Raw genomic sequence first — 17,301 nt, 5'->3', positions numbered from 1 at the left:
CTTTATTGCATTCAGTAAACACCATTTTTTAAAATTGATTCATTAACTTTTTATTTAGTAAACACTCACTGCACCAACCCAACCGGACTGCATCGGGTCATATGTCTGCTACACCTGTAGACTCCGAGGGTACCATTTTGGTCAATGTGTGGCTCCGGAGCCACAGTCAAGTCTCCAGACACGCATTTGCAAATTGCCACACGCATTTGCGAGTCGTCCACGGCGAGACTGTAGCAACACCCAAAGGCAGAGGACGCTGAATGTTGGCATTTTGTGCTCTCAGCCTGTCAGGCGAATATGTGGAAATTTATAAAAAAGCAGCTCGCATACTTGCTTACATTTGTCAAAGTTATTTTTATTTATTTATTTTTTGCGGTGCAAAAGCTTACAGCACCTGGTATTCCCAGGCGGTCTCCCATCCAAGTACTAACCAGGCCCGACCCTGCTTAGCTTCCGAGATCGGACGAGATCGGGCGTTCTCAGGGTAGTATGGCCGTAAGCGAGAATTCCCTCCAAAATTTTGCATTTTATACATGTGGTCTTTATTGTGGCAAATACTTAAATCCAAAAATACGTAACTAGAATCTGAAACTATAACCACAGTCACAAATGTGTCACAACAATCTACAATGCATGATTGAAGTCACAGATATATGACAAATATCAGCAAATGTGTACAATGATTTGTTGGCACATACACATGGTTAAATGCGGACAAAAATCCGTAGATGGGCGACCTGTAAAAACGGGACCTTTTGATTGGCTGTGTTCTTACAGGTGACGTTTGCTACAGTCCTGCCGCGGACGACTCGCAAATGCGTGTGCTGATTTGCAAATGCGTGTCAGGAGACGTGTGTGGCTCCGTAGCTACACATTCGGACCACATGGGGGCACTAATATTATACCAGCCCCGTACCACCAATATATACACCAATAACTTGGGGGGGCGTTCACTGCTATCCACCCATGGTCATGTACCATTTATTTGACATTATTTAAATTAAATTGGAATAAATGGAAGAATAAAGTGGAACTAATAAAATAAGAACCAATGATATAACCAGTGAAGCTAAAAAAAATGAATGAAGCTTCTCCACACCTGCTAATTGCCACATTAACTATACTTCCCTTTATTGCATTCAGTAAACACCATTTTTTAAAATTGATTCATTAACTTTTTATTTAGTAAACACTCACTGCACCAACCCAACCGGACTGCATCGGGTCATATGTCTGCTACACCTGTAGACTCCGAGGGTACCCTTTTGGTCAATGTGTGGCTCCGGAGCCACAGTCAAGTCTCCAGACACGCATTTGCAAATTGCCACACGCATTTGCGAGTCGTCCACGGCGAGACTGTAGCAACACCCAAAGGCAGAGGACGCCGAATGTTGGCATTTTGTGCTCTCAGCCTGTCAGGCGAATATGTGGAAATTTATAAAAAAGCAGCTCGCATACTTGCTTACATTTGTCAAAGTTATTTTTATTTATTTATTTTTTGCGGTGCAAAAGCTTACAGCACCTGGTATTCCCAGGCGGTCTCCCATCCAAGTACTAACCAGGCCCGACCCTGCTTAGCTTCCGAGATCGGACGAGATCGGGCGTTCTCAGGGTAGTATGGCCGTAAGCGAGAATTCCCTCCAACATTTTGCATTTTATACATGTGGTCTTTATTGTGGCAAATACTTCAATCCAAAAATACGTAACAAGAATCTGAAACTATAACCACAGTCACAAATGTGTCACAACAATCTACAATGCATGATTGAAGTCACAGATATATGACAAATATCAGCAAATGTGTACAATGATTTGTTGGCACATACACATGGTTAAATGCGGACAAAAATCCGTAGATGGGCGACCTGTAAAAACGGGACCTTTTGATTGGCTGTGTTCTTACAGGTGACGTTTGCTACAGTCCTGCCGCGGACGACTCGCAAATGCGTGTGCTGATTTGCAAATGCGTGTCAGGAGACGTGTGTGGCTCCGTAGCTACACATTCGGACCACATGGGGGCACTAATATTATACCAGCCCCGTACCACCAATATATACACCAATAACTTGGGGGGGCGTTCACTGCTATCCACCCATGGTCATGTACCATTTATTTGACATTATTTAAATTAAATTGGAATAAATGGAAGAATAAAGTGGAACTAATAAAATAAGAACCAATGATATAACCAGTGAAGCTAAAAAAAATGAATGAAGCTTCTCCACACCTGCTAATTGCCACATTAACTATACTTCCCTTTATTGCATTCAGTAAACACCATTTTTTAAAATTGATTCATTAACTTTTTATTTAGTAAACACTCACTGCACCAACCCAACCGGACTGCATCGGGTCATATGTCTGCTACACCTGTAGACTCCGAGGGTACCCTTTTGGTCAATGTGTGGCTCCGGAGCCACAGTCAAGTCTCCAGACACGCATTTGCAAATTGCCACACGCATTTGCGAGTCGTCCACGGCGAGACTGTAGCAACACCCAAAGGCAGAGGACACTGAATGTTGGCATTTTGTGCTCTCAGCCTGTCAGGCGAATATGTGGAAATTTATAAAAAAGCAGCTCGCATACTTGCTTACATTTGTCAAAGTTATTTTTATTTATTTATTTTTTGCGGTGCAAAAGCTTACAGCACCTGGTATTCCCAGGCGGTCTCCCATCCAAGTACTAACCAGGACCGACCCTGCTTAGCTTCCGAGATCGGACGAGATCGGGCGTTCTCAGGGTAGTATGGCCGTAAGCGAGAATTCCCTCCAAAATTTTGCATTTTATACATGTGGTCTTTATTGTGGCAAATACTTCAATCCAAAAATACGTAACTAGAATCTGAAACTATAACCACAGTCACAAATGTGTCACAACAATCTACAATGCATGATTGAAGTCACAGATATATGACAAATATCAGCAAATGTGTACAATGATTTGTTGGCACATACACATGGTTAAATGCGGACAAAAATCCGTAGATGGGCGACCTGTAAAAACGGGACCTTTTGATTGGCTGTGTTCTTACAGGTGACGTTTGCTACAGTCCTGCCGCGGACGACTCGCAAATGCGTGTGCTGATTTGCAAATGCGTGTCAGGAGACGTGTGTGGCTCCGTAGCTACACATTCGGACCACATGGGGGCACTAATATTATACCAGCCCCGTACCACCAATATATACACCAATAACTTGGGGCCCGGGGCGTTCACTGCTATCCACCCATGGTCATGTACCATTTATTTGACATTATTTAAATTAAATTGGAATAAATGGAAGAATAAAGTGGAACTAATAAAATAAGAACCAATGATATAACCAGTGAAGCTAAAAAAAATGAATGAAGCTTCTCCACACCTGCTAATTGCCACATTAACTATACTTCCCTTTATTGCATTCAGTAAACACCATTTTTTAAAATTGATTCATTAACTTTTTATTTAGTAAACACTCACTGCACCAACCCAACCGGACTGCATCGGGTCATATGTCTGCTACACCTGTAGACTCCGAGGGTACCCTTTTGGTCAATGTGTGGCTCCGGAGCCACAGTCAAGTCTCCAGACACGCATTTGCAAATTGCCACACGCATTTGCGAGTCGTCCACGGCGAGACTGTAGCAACACCCAAAGGCAGAGGACGCTGAATGTTGGCATTTTGTGCTCTCAGCCTGTCAGGCGAATATGTGGAAATTTATAAAAAAGCAGCTCGCATACTTGCTTACATTTGTCAAAGTTATTTTTATTTATTTATTTTTTGCGGTGCAAAAGCTTACAGCACCTGGTATTCCCAGGCGGTCTCCCATCCAAGTACTAACCAGGCCCGACCCTGCTTAGCTTCCGAGATCGGACGAGATCGGGCGTTCTCAGGGTAGTATGGCCGTAAGCGAGAATTCCCTCCAAAATTTTGCATTTTATACATGTGGTCTTTATTGTGGCAAATACTTCAATCCAAAAATACGTAACAAGAATCTGAAACTATAACCACAGTCACAAATGTGTCACAACAATCTACAATGCATGATTGAAGTCACAGATATATGACAAATATCAGCAAATGTGTACAATGATTTGTTGGCACATACACATGGTTAAATGCGGACAAAAATCCGTAGATGGGCGACCTGTAAAAACGGGACCTTTTGATTGGCTGTGTTCTTACAGGTGACGTTTGCTACAGTCCTGCCGCGGACGACTCGCAAATGCGTGTGCTGATTTGCAAATGCGTGTCAGGAGACGTGTGTGGCTCCGTAGCTACACATTCGGACCACATGGGGGCACTAATATTATACCAGCCCCGTACCACCAATATATACACCAATAACTTGGGGGGGCGTTCACTGCTATCCACCCATGGTCATGTACCATTTATTTGACATTATTTAAATTAAATTGGAATAAATGGAAGAATAAAGTGGAACTAATAAAATAAGAACCAATGATATAACCAGTGAAGCTAAAAAAAATGAATGAAGCTTCTCCACACCTGCTAATTGCGACATTAACTATACTTCCCTTTATTGCATTCAGTAAACACCATTTTTTAAAATTGATTCATTAACTTTTTATTTAGTAAACACTCACTGCACCAACCCAACCGGACTGCATCGGGTCATATGTCTGCTACACCTGTAGACTCCGAGGGTACCCTTTTGGTCTTAATGTGTGGCTCCGGAGCCACAGTCAAGTCTCCAGACACGCATTTGCAAATTGCCACACGCATTTGCGAGTCGTCCACGGCGAGACTGTAGCAACACCCAAAGGCAGAGGACGCTGAATGTTGGCATTTTGTGCTCTCAGCCTGTCAGGCGAATATGTGGAAATTTATAAAAAAGCAGCTCGCATACTTGCTTACATTTGTCAAAGTTATTTTTATTTATTTATTTATTTTTTGCGGTGCAAAAGCTTACAGCACCTGGTATTCCCAGGCGGTCTCCCATCCAAGTACTAACCAGGCCCGACCCTGCTTAGCTTCCGAGATCGGACGAGATCGGGCGTTCTCAGGGTAGTATGGCCGTAAGCGAGAATTCCCTCCAAAATTTTGCATTTTATACATGTGGTCTTTATTGTGGCAAATACTTCAATCCAAAAATACGTAACTAGAATCTGAAACTATAACCACAGTCACAAATGTGTCACAACAATCTACAATGCATGATTGAAGTCACAGATATATGACAAATATCAGCAAATGTGTACAATGATTTGTTGGCACATACACATGGTTAAATGCGGACAAAAATCCGTAGATGGGCGACCTGTAAAAACGGGACCTTTTGATTGGCTGTGTTCTTACAGGTGACGTTTGCTACAGTCCTGCCGCGGACGACTCGCAAATGCGTGTGCTGATTTGCAAATGCGTGTCAGGAGACGTGTGTGGCTCCGTAGCTACACATTCGGACCACATGGGGGCACTAATATTATACCAGCCCCGTACCACCAATATATACACCAATAACTTGGGGCCCGGGGCGTTCACTGCTATCCACCCATGGTCATGTACCATTTATTTGACATTATTTAAATTAAATTGGAATAAATGGAAGAATAAAGTGGAACTAATAAAATAAGAACCAATGATATAACCAGTGAAGCTAAAAAAAATGAATGAAGCTTCTCCACACCTGCTAATTGCGACATTAACTATACTTCCCTTTATTGCATTCAGTAAACACCATTTTTTTAAATTGATTCATTAACTTTTTATTTAGTAAACACTCACTGCACCAACCCAACCGGACTGCATCGGGTCATATGTCTGCTACACCTGTAGACTCCGAGGGTACCCTTTTGGTCAATGTGTGGCTCCGGAGCCACAGTCAAGTCTCCAGACACGCATTTGCAAATTGCCACACGCATTTGCGAGTCGTCCACGGCGAGACTGTAGCAACACCCAAAGGCAGAGGACGCTGAATGTTGGCATTTTGTGCTCTCAGCCTGTCAGGCGAATATGTGGAAATTTATAAAAAAGCAGCTCGCATACTTGCTTACATTTGTCAAAGTTATTTTTATTTATTTATTTTTTGCGGTGCAAAAGCTTACAGCACCTGGTATTCCCAGGCGGTCTCCCATCCAAGTACTAACCAGGCCCGACCCTGCTTAGCTTCCGAGATCGGACGAGATCGGGCGTTCTCAGGGTAGTATGGCCGTAAGCGAGAATTCCCTCCAAAATTTTGCATTTTATACATGTGGTCTTTATTGTGGCAAATACTTCAATCCAAAAATACGTAACTAGAATCTGAAACTATAACCACAGTCACAAATGTGTCACAACAATCTACAATGCATGATTGAAGTCACAGATATATGACAAATATCAGCAAATGTGTACAATGATTTGTTGGCACATACACATGGTTAAATGCGGACAAAAATCCGTAGATGGGCGACCTGTAAAAACGGGACCTTTTGATTGGCTGTGTTCTTACAGGTGACGTTTGCTACAGTCCTGCCGCGGACGACTCGCAAATGCGTGTGCTGATTTGCAAATGCGTGTCAGGAGACGTGTGTGGCTCCGTAGCTACACATTCGGACTACATGGGGGCACTAATATTATACCAGCCCCGTACCACCAATATATACACCAATAACTTGGGGGGGCGTTCACTGCTATCCACCCATGGTCATGTACCATTTATTTGACATTATTTAAATTAAATTGGAATAAATGGAAGAATAAAGTGGAACTAATAAAATAAGAACCAATGATATAACCAGTGAAGCTAAAAAAAATGAATGAAGCTTCTCCACACCTGCTAATTGCCACATTAACTATACTTCCCTTTATTGCATTCAGTAAACACCATTTTTTAAAATTGATTCATTAACTTTTTATTTAGTAAACACTCACTGCACCAACCCAACCGGACTGCATCGGGTCATATGTCTGCTACACCTGTAGACTCCGAGGGTACCCTTTTGGTCTTAACGTGTGGCTCCGGAGCCACAGTCAAGTCTCCAGACACGCATTTGCAAATTGCCACACGCATTTGCGAGTCGTCCACGGCGAGACTGTAGCAACACCCAAAGGCAGAGGACGCTGAATGTTGGCATTTTGTGCTCTCAGCCTGTCAGGCGAATATGTGGAAATTTATAAAAAAGCAGCTCGCATACTTGCTTACATTTGTCAAAGTTATTTTTATTTATTTATTTTTTGCGGTGCAAAAGCTTACAGCACCTGGTATTCCCAGGCGGTCTCCCATCCAAGTACTAACCAGGCCCGACCCTGCTTAGCTTCCGAGATCGGACGAGATCGGGCGTTCTCAGGGTAGTATGGCCGTAAGCGAGAATTCCCTCCAAAATTTTGCATTTTATACATGTGGTCTTTATTGTGGCAAATACTTCAATCCAAAAATACGTAACAAGAATCTGAAACTATAACCACAGTCACATATGTGTCACAACAATCTACAATGCATGATTGAAGTCACAGATATATGACAAATATCAGCAAATGTGTACAATGATTTGTTGGCACATACACATGGTTAAATGCGGACAAAAATCCGTAGATGGGCGACCTGTAAAAACGGGACCTTTTGATTGGCTGTGTTCTTACAGGTGACGTTTGCTACAGTCCTGCCGCGGACGACTCGCAAATGCGTGTGCTGATTTGCAAATGCGTGTCAGGAGACCTGTGTGGCTCCGTAGCTACACATTCGGACCACATGGGGGCACTAATATTATACCAGCCCCGTACCACCAATATATACACCAATAACTTGGGGGGGCGTTCACTGCTATCCACCCATGGTCATGTACCATTTATTTGACATTATTTAAATTAAATTGGAATAAATGGAAGAATAAAGTGGAACTAATAAAATAAGAACCAATGATATAACCAGTGAAGCTAAAAAAAATGAATGAAGCTTCTCCACACCTGCTAATTGCCACATTAACTATACTTCCCTTTATTGCATTCAGTAAACACCATTTTTTAAAATTGATTCATTAACTTTTTATTTAGTAAACACTCACTGCACCAACCCAACCGGACTGCATCGGGTCATATGTCTGCTACACCTGTAGACTCCGAGGGTACCCTTTTGGTCAATGTGTGGCTCCGGAGCCACAGTCAAGTCTCCAGACACGCATTTGCAAATTGCCACACGCATTTGCGAGTCGTCCACGGCGAGACTGTAGCAACACCCAAAGGCAGAGGACGCTGAATGTTGGCATTTTGTGCTCTCAGCCTGTCAGGCGAATATGTGGAAATTTATAAAAAAGCAGCTCGCATACTTGCTTACATTTGTCAAAGTTATTTTTATTTATTTATTTTTTGCGGTGCAAAAGCTTACAGCACCTGGTATTCCCAGGCGGTCTCCCATCCAAGTACTAACCAGGCCCGACCCTGCTTAGCTTCCGAGATCGGACGAGATCGGGCGTTCTCAGGGTAGTATTGCCGTAAGCGAGAATTCCCTCCAAAATTTTGCATTTTATACATGTGGTCTTTATTGTGGCAAATACTTCAATCCAAAAATACGTAACTAGAATCTGAAACTATAACCACAGTCACAAATGTGTCACAACAATCTACAATGCATGATTGAAGTCACAGATATATGACAAATATCAGCAAATGTGTACAATGATTTGTTGGCACATACACATGGTTAAATGCGGACAAAAATCCGTAGATGGGCGACCTGTAAAAACGGGACCTTTTGATTGGCTGTGTTCTTACAGGTGACGTTTGCTACAGTCCTGCCGCGGACGACTCGCAAATGCGTGTGCTGATTTGCAAATGCGTGTCAGGAGACGTGTGTGGCTCCGTAGCTACACATTCGGACCACATGGGGGCACTAATATTATACCAGCCCCGTACCACCAATATATACACCAATAACTTGGGGGGGCGTTCACTGCTATCCACCCATGGTCATGTACCATTTATTTGACATTATTTAAATTAAATTGGAATAAATGGAAGAATAAAGTGGAACTAATAAAATAAGAACCAATGATATAACCAGTGAAGCTAAAAAAAATGAATGAAGCTTCTCCACACCTGCTAATTGCCACATTAACTATACTTCCCTTTATTGCATTCAGTAAACACCATTTTTTAAAATTGATTCATTAACTTTTTATTTAGTAAACACTCACTGCACCAACCCAACCGGACTGCATCGGGTCATATGTCTGCTACACCTGTAGACTCCGAGGGTACCCTTTTGGTCAATGTGTGGCTCCGGAGCCACAGTCAAGTCTCCAGACACGCATTTGCAAATTGCCACACGCATTTGCGAGTCGTCCACGGCGAGACTGTAGCAACACCCAAAGGCAGAGGACGCCGAATGTTGGCATTTTGTGCTCTCAGCCTGTCAGGCGAATATGTGGAAATTTATAAAAAAGCAGCTCGCATACTTGCTTACATTTGTCAAAGTTATTTTTATTTATTTATTTTTTGCGGTGCAAAAGCTTACAGCACCTGGTATTCCCAGGCGGTCTCCCATCCAAGTACTAACCAGGCCCGACCCTGCTTAGCTTCCGAGATCGGACGAGATCGGGCGTTCTCAGGGTAGTATGGCCGTAAGCGAGAATTCCCTCCAACATTTTGCATTTTATACATGTGGTCTTTATTGTGGCAAATACTTCAATCCAAAAATACGTAACTAGAATCTGAAACTATAACCACAGTCACAAATGTGTCACAACAATCTACAATGCATGATTGAAGTCACAGATATATGACAAATATCAGCAAATGTGTACAATGATTTGTTGGCACATACACATGGTTAAATGCGGACAAAAATCCGTAGATGGGCGACCTGTAAAAACGGGACCTTTTGATTGGCTGTGTTCTTACAGGTGACGTTTGCTACAGTCCTGCCGCGGACGACTCGCAAATGCGTGTGCTGATTTGCAAATGCGTGTCAGGAGACGTGTGTGGCTCCGTAGCTACACATTCGGACCACATGGGGGCACTAATATTATACCAGCCCCGTACCACCAATATATACACCAATAACTTGGGGGGGCGTTCACTGCTATCCACCCATGGTCATGTACCATTTATTTGACATTATTTAAATTAAATTGGAATAAATGGAAGAATAAAGTGGAACTAATAAAATAAGAACCAATGATATAACCAGTGAAGCTAAAAAAAATGAATGAAGCTTCTCCACACCTGCTAATTGCCACATTAACTATACTTCCCTTTATTGCATTCAGTAAACACCATTTTTTAAAATTGATTCATTAACTTTTTATTTAGTAAACACTCACTGCACCAACCCAACCGGACTGCATCGGGTCATATGTCTGCTACACCTGTAGACTCCGAGGGTACCCTTTTGGTCAATGTGTGGCTCCGGAGCCACAGTCAAGTCTCCAGACACGCATTTGCAAATTGCCACACGCATTTGCGAGTCGTCCACGGCGAGACTGTAGCAACACCCAAAGGCAGAGGACGCTGAATGTTGGCATTTTGTGCTCTCAGCCTGTCAGGCGAATATGTGGAAATTTATAAAAAAGCAGCTCGCATACTTGCTTACATTTGTCAAAGTTATTTTTATTTATTTATTTTTTGCGGTGCAAAAGCTTACAGCACCTGGTATTCCCAGGCGGTCTCCCATCCAAGTACTAACCAGGCCCGACCCTGCTTAGCTTCCGAGATCGGACGAGATCGGGCGTTCTCAGGGTAGTATGGCCGTAAGCGAGAATTCCCTCCAAAATTTTGCATTTTATACATGTGGTCTTTATTGTGGCAAATACTTCAATCCAAAAATACGTAACAAGAATCTGAAACTATAACCACAGTCACATATGTGTCACAACAATCTACAATGCATGATTGAAGTCACAGATATATGACAAATATCAGCAAATGTGTACAATGATTTGTTGGCACATACACATGGTTAAATGCGGACAAAAATCCGTAGATGGGCGACCTGTAAAAACGGGACCTTTTGATTGGCTGTGTTCTTACAGGTGACGTTTGCTACAGTCCTGCCGCGGACGACTCGCAAATGCGTGTGCTGATTTGCAAATGCGTGTCAGGAGACGTGTGTGGCTCCGTAGCTACACATTCGGACCACATGGGGGCACTAATATTATACCAGCCCCGTACCACCAATATATACACCAATAACTTGGGGGGGCGTTCACTGCTATCCACCCATGGTCATGTACCATTTATTTGACATTATTTAAATTAAATTGGAATAAATGGAAGAATAAAGTGGAACTAATAAAATAAGAACCAATGATATAACCAGTGAAGCTAAAAAAAATGAATGAAGCTTCTCCACACCTGCTAATTGCGACATTAACTATACTTCCCTTTATTGCATTCAGTAAACACCATTTTTTAAAATTGATTCATTAACTTTTTATTTAGTAAACACTCACTGCACCAACCCAACCGGACTGCATCGGGTCATATGTCTGCTACACCTGTAGACTCCGAGGGTACCATTTTGGTCAATGTGTGGCTCCGGAGCCACAGTCAAGTCTCCAGACACGCATTTGCAAATTGCCACACGCATTTGCGAGTCGTCCACGGCGAGACTGTAGCAACACCCAAAGGCAGAGGACGCTGAATGTTGGCATTTTGTGCTCTCAGCCTGTCAGGCGAATATGTGGAAATTTATAAAAAAGCAGCTCGCATACTTGCTTACATTTGTCAAAGTTATTTTTATTTATTTATTTTTTGCGGTGCAAAAGCTTACAGCACCTGGTATTCCCAGGCGGTCTCCCATCCAAGTACTAACCAGGCCCGACCCTGCTTAGCTTCCGAGATCGGACGAGATCGGGCGTTCTCAGGGTAGTATGGCCGTAAGCGAGAATTCCCTCCAAAATTTTGCATTTTATACATGTGGTCTTTATTGTGGCAAATACTTCAATCCAAAAATACGTAACTAGAATCTGAAACTATAACCACAGTCACAAATGTGTCACAACAATCTACAATGCATGATTGAAGTCACAGATATATGACAAATATCAGCAAATGTGTACAATGATTTGTTGGCACATAAACATGGTTAAATGCGGACAAAAATCCGTAGATGGGTGACCTGTAAAAACGGGACCTTTTGATTGGCTGTGTTCTTACAGGTGACGTTTGCTACAGTCCTGCCGCGGACGACTCGCAAATGCGTGTGCTGATTTGCAAATGCGTGTCAGGAGACGTGTGTGGCTCCGTAGCTACACATTCGGACCACATGGGGGCACTAATATTATACCAGCCCCGTACCACCAATATATACACCAATAACTTGGGGGGGCGTTCACTGCTATCCACCCATGGTCATGTACCATTTATTTGACATTATTTAAATTAAATTGGAATAAATGGAAGAATAAAGTGGAACTAATAAAATAAGAACCAATGATATAACCAGTGAAGCTAAAAAAAATGAATGAAGCTTCTCCACACCTGCTAATTGCGACATTAACTATACTTCCCTTTATTGCATTCAGTAAACACCATTTTTTAAAATTGATTCATTAACTTTTTATTTAGTAAACACTCACTGCACCAACCCAACCGGACTGCATCGGGTCATATGTCTGCTACACCTGTAGACTCCGAGGGTACCCTTTTGGTCAATGTGTGGCTCCGGAGCCACAGTCAAGTCTCCAGACACGCATTTGCAAATTGCCACACGCATTTGCGAGTCGTCCACGGCGAGACTGTAGCAACACCCAAAGGCAGAGGACGCTGAATGTTGGCATTTTGTGCTCTCAGCCTGTCAGGCGAATATGTGGAAATTTATAAAAAAGCAGCTCGCATACTTGCTTACATTTGTCAAAGTTATTTTTATTTATTTATTTTTTGCGGTGCAAAAGCTTACAGCACCTGGTATTCCCAGGCGGTCTCCCATCCAAGTACTAACCAGGCCCGACCCTGCTTAGCTTCCGAGATCGGACGAGATCGGGCGTTCTCAGGGTAGTATGGCCGTAAGCGAGAATTCCCTCCAAAATTTTGCATTTTATACATGTGGTCTTTATTGTGGCAAATACTTCAATCCAAAAATACGTAACTAGAATCTGAAACTATAACCACAGTCACAAATGTGTCACAACAATCTACAATGCATGATTGAAGTCACAGATATATGACAAATATCAGCAAATGTGTACAATGATTTGTTGGCACATACACATGGTTAAATGCGGACAAAAATCCGTAGATGGGCGACCTGTAAAAACGGGACCTTTTGATTGGCTGTGTTCTTACAGGTGACGTTTGCTACAGTCCTGCCGCGGACGACTCGCAAATGCGTGTGCTGATTTGCAAATGCGTGTCAGGAGACGTGTGTGGCTCCGTAGCTACACATTCGGACCACATGGGGGCACTAATATTATACCAGCCCCGTACCACCAATATATACACTAATAACTTGGGGGGGCGTTCACTGCTATCCACCCATGGTCATGTACCATTTATTTGACATTATTTAAATTAAATTGGAATAAATGGAAGAATAAAGTGGAACTAATAAAATAAGAACCAATGATATAACCAGTGAAGCTAAAAAAAATGAATGAAGCTTCTCCACACCTGCTAATTGCCACATTAACTATACTTCCCTTTATTGCATTCAGTAAACACCATTTTTTAAAATTGATTCATTAACTTTTTATTTAGTAAACACTCACTGCACCAACCCAACCGGACTGCATCGGGTCATATGTCTGCTACACCTGTAGACTCCGAGGGTACCCTTTTGGTCAATGTGTGGCTCCGGAGCCACAGTCAAGTCTCCAGACACGCATTTGCAAATTGCCACACGCATTTGCGAGTCGTCCACGGCGAGACTGTAGCAACACCCAAAGGCAGAGGACGCTGAATGTTGGCATTTTGTGCTCTCAGCCTGTCAGGCGAATATGTGGAAATTTATAAAAAAGCAGCTCGCATACTTGCTTACATTTGTCAAAGTTATTTTTATTTATTTATTTTTTGCGGTGCAAAAGCTTACAGCACCTGGTATTCCCAGGCGGTCTCCCATCCAAGTACTAACCAGGCCCGACCCTGCTTAGCTTCCGAGATCGGACGAGATCGGGCGTTCTCAGGGTAGTATGGCCGTAAGCGAGAATTCCCTCCAAAATTTTGCATTTTATACATGTGGTCTTTATTGTGGCAAATACTTCAATCCAAAAATACGTAACAAGAATCTGAAACTATAACCACAGTCACAAATGTGTCACAACAATCTACAATGCATGATTGAAGTCACAGATATATGACAAATATCAGCAAATGTGTACAATGATTTGTTGGCACATACACATGGTTAAATGCGGACAAAAATCCGTAGATGGGCGACCTGTAAAAACGGGACCTTTTGATTGGCTGTGTTCTTACAGGTGACGTTTGCTACAGTCCTGCCGCGGACGACTCGCAAATGCGTGTGCTGATTTGCAAATGCGTGTCAGGAGACGTGTGTGGCTCCGTAGCTACACATTCGGACCACATGGGGGCACTAATATTATACCAGCCCCGTACCACCAATATATACACCAATAACTTGGGGGGGCGTTCACTGCTATCCACCCATGGTCATGTACCATTTATTTGACATTATTTAAATTAAATTGGAATAAATGGAAGAATAAAGTGGAACTAATAAAATAAGAACCAATGATATAACCAGTGAAGCTAAAAAAAATGAATGAAGCTTCTCCACACCTGCTAATTGCGACATTAACTATACTTCCCTTTATTGCATTCAGTAAACACCATTTTTTAAAATTGATTCATTAACTTTTTATTTAGTAAACACTCACTGCACCAACCCAACCGGACTGCATCGGGTCATATGTCTGCTACACCTGTAGACTCCGAGGGTACCCTTTTGGTCAATGTGTGGCTCCGGAGCCACAGTCAAGTCTCCAGACACGCATTTGCAAATTGCCACACGCATTTGCGAGTCGTCCACGGCGAGACTGTAGCAACACCCAAAGGCAGAGGACGCTGAATGTTGGCATTTTGTGCTCTCAGCCTGTCAGGCGAATATGTGGAAATTTATAAAAAAGCAGCTCGCATACTTGCTTACATTTGTCAAAGTTATTTTTATTTATTTATTTTTTGCGGTGCAAAAGCTTACAGCACCTGGTATTCCCAGGCGGTCTCCCATCCAAGTACTAACCAGGCCCGACCCTGCTTAGCTTCCGAGATCGGACGAGATCGGGCGTTCTCAGGGTAGTATGGCCGTAAGCGAGAATTCCCTCCAAAATTTTGCATTTTATACATGTGGTCTTTATTGTGGCAAATCTATCCAAAAATACGTAACAAGAATCTGAAACTATAACCACAGTCACATATGTGTCACAACAATCTACAATGCATGATTGAAGTCACAGATATATGACAAATATCAGCAAATGTGTACAATGATTTGTTGGCACATAAACATTGTTAAATGCGGACAAAAATCCGTAGATGGGCGACCTGTAAAAACGGGACCTTTTGATTGGCTGTGTTCTTACAGGTGACGTTTGCTACAGTCCTGCGGCGGACGACTCGCAAATGCGTGTGCTGATTTGCAAATGCGTGTCAGGAGACGTGTGTGGCTCCGTAGCTACACATTCGGACCACATGGGGGCACTAATATTATACCAGCCCCGTACCACCAATATATACACCAATAACTTGGGGGGGCGTTCACTGCTATCCACCCATGGTCATGTACCATTTATTTGACATTATTTAAATTAAATTGGAATAAATGGAAGAATAAAGTGGAACTAATAAAATAAGAACCAATGATATAACCAGTGAAGCTAAAAAAATGAATGAAGCTTCTCCACACCTGCTAATTGCGACATTAACTATACTTCCCTTTATTGCATTCAGTAAACACCATTTTTTAAAATTGATTCATTAACTTTTTATTTAGTAAACACTCACTGCACCAACCCAACCGGACTGCATCGGGTCATATGTCTGCTACACCTGTAGACTCCGAGGGTACCATTTTGGTCAATGTGTGGCTCCGGAGCCACAGTCAAGTCTCCAGACACGCATTTGCAAATTCCCACACGCATTTGCGAGTCGTCCACGGCGAGACTGTAGCAACACCCAAAGGCAGAGGACGCTGAATGTTGGCATTTTGTGCTCTCAGCCTGTCAGGCGAATATGTGGAAATTTATAAAAAAGCAGCTCGCATACTTGCTTACATTTGTCAAAGTTATTTTTATTTATTTATTTTTTGCGGTGCAAAAGCTTACAGCACCTGGTATTCCCAGGCGGTCTCCCATCCAAGTACTAACCAGGCCCGACCCTGCTTAGCTTCCGAGATCGGACGAGATCGGGCGTTCTCAGGGTAGTATGGCCGTAAGCGAGAATTCCCTCCAAAATTTTGCATTTTATACATGTGGTCTTTATTGTGGCAAATACTTCAATCCAAAAATACGTAACTAGAATCTGAAACTATAACCACAGTCACAAATGTGTCACAACAATCTACAATGCATGATTGAAGTCACAGATATATGACAAATATCAGCAAATGTGTACAATGATTTGTTGGCACATACACATGGTTAAATGCGGACAAAAATCCGTAGATGGGCGACCTGTAAAAACGGGACCTTTTGATTGGCTGTGTTCTTACAGGTGACGTTTGCTACAGTCCTGCCGCGGACGACTCGCAAATGCGTGTGCTGATTTGCAAATGCGTGTCAGGAGACGTGTGTGGCTCCGTAGCTACACATTCGGACCACATGGGGGCACTAATATTATACCAGCCCCGTACCACCAATATATACACCAATAACTTGGGGGGGCGTTCACTGCTATCCACCCATGGTCATGTACCATTTATTTGACATTATTTAAATTAAATTGGAATAAATGGAAGAATAAAGTGGAACTAATAAAATAAGAACCAATGATATAACCAGTGAAGCTAAAAAAAATGAATGAAGCTTCTCCACACCTGCTAATTGCCACATTAACTATACTTCCCTTTATTGCATTCAGTAAACACCATTTTTTAAAATTGATTCATTAACTTTTTATTTAGTAAACACTCACTGCACCAACCCAACCGGACTGCATCGGGTCATATGTCTGCTACACCTGTAGACTCCGAGGGTACCCTTTTGGTCAATGTGTGGCTCCGGAGCCACAGTCAAGTCTCCAGACACGCATTTGCAAATTGCCACACGCATTTGCGAGTCGTCCACGGCGAGACTGTAGCAACACCCAAAGGCAGAGGACGCTGAATGTTGGCATTTTGTGCTCTCAGCCTGTCAGGCGAATATGTGGAAATTTATAAAAAAGCAGCTCGCATACTTGCTTACATTTGTCAAAGTTATTTTTATTTATTTATTTT

At 42.5% G+C, this 17,301-nt stretch overlaps 15 non-coding genes across 15 annotated transcripts; all 15 read right to left on the bottom strand.

Annotated features, from left to right (window-relative positions):
- Positions 1-382: 382 nt before the first annotated feature.
- On the bottom strand, positions 383-501 carry LOC148336364 (5S ribosomal RNA). Its single transcript, XR_015843783.1, has one exon. It is a non-coding gene; the product is annotated as a 5S ribosomal RNA (ribosomal RNA).
- Positions 502-1,510: 1,009 nt separating this feature from the next.
- On the bottom strand, positions 1,511-1,629 carry LOC148336363 (5S ribosomal RNA). The gene has a single exon (XR_015843782.1). It is a non-coding gene; the product is annotated as a 5S ribosomal RNA (ribosomal RNA).
- A 1,009-nt stretch (positions 1,630-2,638) lies between these two features.
- On the bottom strand, positions 2,639-2,757 carry LOC148336362 (5S ribosomal RNA). The gene has a single exon (XR_015843450.1). It is a non-coding gene; the product is annotated as a 5S ribosomal RNA (ribosomal RNA).
- Positions 2,758-3,770: 1,013 nt separating this feature from the next.
- LOC148336361 (5S ribosomal RNA) lies at positions 3,771-3,889 on the bottom strand. The gene has a single exon (XR_015843781.1). It is a non-coding gene; the product is annotated as a 5S ribosomal RNA (ribosomal RNA).
- A 1,015-nt stretch (positions 3,890-4,904) lies between these two features.
- On the bottom strand, positions 4,905-5,023 carry LOC148336360 (5S ribosomal RNA). Its single transcript, XR_015843780.1, has one exon. It is a non-coding gene; the product is annotated as a 5S ribosomal RNA (ribosomal RNA).
- A 1,013-nt stretch (positions 5,024-6,036) lies between these two features.
- LOC148336359 (5S ribosomal RNA) lies at positions 6,037-6,155 on the bottom strand. Its single transcript, XR_015843779.1, has one exon. It is a non-coding gene; the product is annotated as a 5S ribosomal RNA (ribosomal RNA).
- A 1,011-nt stretch (positions 6,156-7,166) lies between these two features.
- LOC148336358 (5S ribosomal RNA) lies at positions 7,167-7,285 on the bottom strand. The gene has a single exon (XR_015843778.1). It is a non-coding gene; the product is annotated as a 5S ribosomal RNA (ribosomal RNA).
- A 1,009-nt stretch (positions 7,286-8,294) lies between these two features.
- Positions 8,295-8,413, bottom strand: LOC148336357 (5S ribosomal RNA). The gene has a single exon (XR_015843429.1). It is a non-coding gene; the product is annotated as a 5S ribosomal RNA (ribosomal RNA).
- A 1,009-nt stretch (positions 8,414-9,422) lies between these two features.
- LOC148336356 (5S ribosomal RNA) lies at positions 9,423-9,541 on the bottom strand. The gene has a single exon (XR_015843776.1). It is a non-coding gene; the product is annotated as a 5S ribosomal RNA (ribosomal RNA).
- A 1,009-nt stretch (positions 9,542-10,550) lies between these two features.
- On the bottom strand, positions 10,551-10,669 carry LOC148336355 (5S ribosomal RNA). Its single transcript, XR_015843775.1, has one exon. It is a non-coding gene; the product is annotated as a 5S ribosomal RNA (ribosomal RNA).
- A 1,009-nt stretch (positions 10,670-11,678) lies between these two features.
- Positions 11,679-11,797, bottom strand: LOC148336354 (5S ribosomal RNA). The gene has a single exon (XR_015843774.1). It is a non-coding gene; the product is annotated as a 5S ribosomal RNA (ribosomal RNA).
- Positions 11,798-12,806: 1,009 nt separating this feature from the next.
- LOC148336353 (5S ribosomal RNA) lies at positions 12,807-12,925 on the bottom strand. Its single transcript, XR_015843773.1, has one exon. It is a non-coding gene; the product is annotated as a 5S ribosomal RNA (ribosomal RNA).
- Positions 12,926-13,934: 1,009 nt separating this feature from the next.
- On the bottom strand, positions 13,935-14,053 carry LOC148336352 (5S ribosomal RNA). Its single transcript, XR_015843772.1, has one exon. It is a non-coding gene; the product is annotated as a 5S ribosomal RNA (ribosomal RNA).
- A 1,009-nt stretch (positions 14,054-15,062) lies between these two features.
- Positions 15,063-15,181, bottom strand: LOC148336351 (5S ribosomal RNA). Its single transcript, XR_015843771.1, has one exon. It is a non-coding gene; the product is annotated as a 5S ribosomal RNA (ribosomal RNA).
- A 1,004-nt stretch (positions 15,182-16,185) lies between these two features.
- On the bottom strand, positions 16,186-16,304 carry LOC148336350 (5S ribosomal RNA). The gene has a single exon (XR_015843770.1). It is a non-coding gene; the product is annotated as a 5S ribosomal RNA (ribosomal RNA).
- Between the last annotated feature and the right edge of the window lie 997 nt (positions 16,305-17,301).

The sequence above is a fragment of the Idiotropiscis lumnitzeri genome, chromosome 5 (assembly GCF_059441095.1).
Source record: "Idiotropiscis lumnitzeri isolate Australia: NSW breed Sydney's pygmy pipehorse chromosome 5, RoL_Ilum_1.0, whole genome shotgun sequence".
NCBI classification, from domain to species: Eukaryota; Metazoa; Chordata; class Actinopteri; order Syngnathiformes; family Syngnathidae; genus Idiotropiscis; species Idiotropiscis lumnitzeri.
This window is presented reverse-complemented; position numbering and strand designations above follow the sequence as displayed.